Below are 1740 nucleotides of genomic sequence, written 5' to 3' on the forward strand. Positions count from 1 at the left end.
CGTCAGCCCCTCCTGGCAGCCCCAGCCCATCCGCGCGGCGCAAGCCTGTCCCCACAGCGCCAGCCTCTCCCTGCAGCGCCATCCCCTCCCCGCAGAGCTACGGAACTAGCTACCTGAATAAGAGTCCACCTCCGCCCGCCTGTGTCAGGGCGGAAATGAGGCTCTGAAGAGACCGGCAAACAGAAGCCAAATAAACAAAGGGAACCGCTGCAGAAGGGACTGTGCAACAGATTAAAATCCCTCTAGGAAACATTGACTACACCGGAGGAGCCTGTAGATATCGAGAAGCGTAAGCTGGAACGAGGAGCTATCTGAAACTGAGCCGAACCCACACTGACCGCAACAGCTCCAGAGAAACTCCTAGATATAATTTTACTTTTTTTTTCTTTCTTTTTTCTCTTTTATTTTCCTTTAAACAAAGAAACACATACATTTAGAGGGTAGTAAGGACAAAAAGTCAGCCCACTCCTGACATTTGCCAGGTCTGGAGCAAAAGTACAAAGGCCCACATACATACATCTAAGACTTAAAAGTTACGCATTAAGCCAACACAGTGTTAAATAAAAAACACTTGATTCTCCTACCTTGAAAAACATACTATCATAACATTCTGGAATGCCAACCTACATTTAGAATTCTTGTACCGGCAATTCCCATGCCAAGGTGTGGTCTTTGGGGAGAACTGACCCCAGATGCTCAGATTCCCTTCTTTTCCCACCCCTGGATCCATACGATACCACAAGGGGCCTCTCGGTATACAGGTGGACATTTGATCACATCACCCCAGCAAGTAGCCACTCTTAGGTCCTCCATCAGTGATCCATGGGACTTCCCTGGTGGTCCAGTGGCTAAGACTCTCCCAATGCAGGGGGTACAGGTTTGGTCCCTGGCTGGGGAACTAGATCCCACATGCCACAACTAAAGAGTTCACAAGCCAAGATCCCACATGTCACAGCTAGGACCCAACGCTGCCAAATAAGTAAAAATGAATATTTTTTTTTAAAGTTAAAAAAGGAAAATGATTCAGGGAAAGGTCAGACTAGAAGTCAGTCTGTGTTATTCAAATAGAAGGTTCCTGGCTTCTGATAATCAAGAATAGGGGCTAGAATAGAGAAAAACACACATGTGGGGTGAGGCTATCCTTTGGCCCCACAAAGTCCTCACTCTGTGGGAAGGGCGCTGCTGCAGAAGGGACGGAGCGGGACCACTCCCTGCGGAGGTGGACTTACATCCTTGACTCTACCTCTGACCAGGAAGGAGTCACAGGGGGTGGATTAATTCTCATGTTGTTTACTCACTCAGTTGTGTCCAACCCTTTGCAACCCTGTGGACTATAGTTGACCAGGCTCCTCCGTCCATGGGATTTCCCAGGCAAGAATACTGGAGTGGCTTGCCATTTCCTTCTCCAGGGGATCTTCCCCATCCAGGGATCAAACCCAGGTCTCCTGGATCTCCTATGTTGGCGAGTGAATTTTTTACCTCTGCACCACCAATTGTAGACTTCTTAGCTACTAAAAAAAAAAGAACAAATTACTGCTGTGTCACAACAGGCATGAATCTCAAAACCTTGATGCTACGTGAAAGAATCCAGATACCAAAGATTAAATGCTGTCGTTTCCATGAGTACACAATTTTAGAAAAGACAAAACTATAATGACAGAGAGAAGATGAATGGCTGCCAAGGATCAAGAAGAAGAGGAGAAGACTATTCCAAAGAGGCATGAGGCATTTGGGGGACGA

The sequence above is a fragment of the Dama dama genome, chromosome 32, assembly GCF_033118175.1.
Source record: "Dama dama isolate Ldn47 chromosome 32, ASM3311817v1, whole genome shotgun sequence".
In the NCBI taxonomy this organism is placed as follows: domain Eukaryota; kingdom Metazoa; phylum Chordata; class Mammalia; order Artiodactyla; family Cervidae; genus Dama; species Dama dama.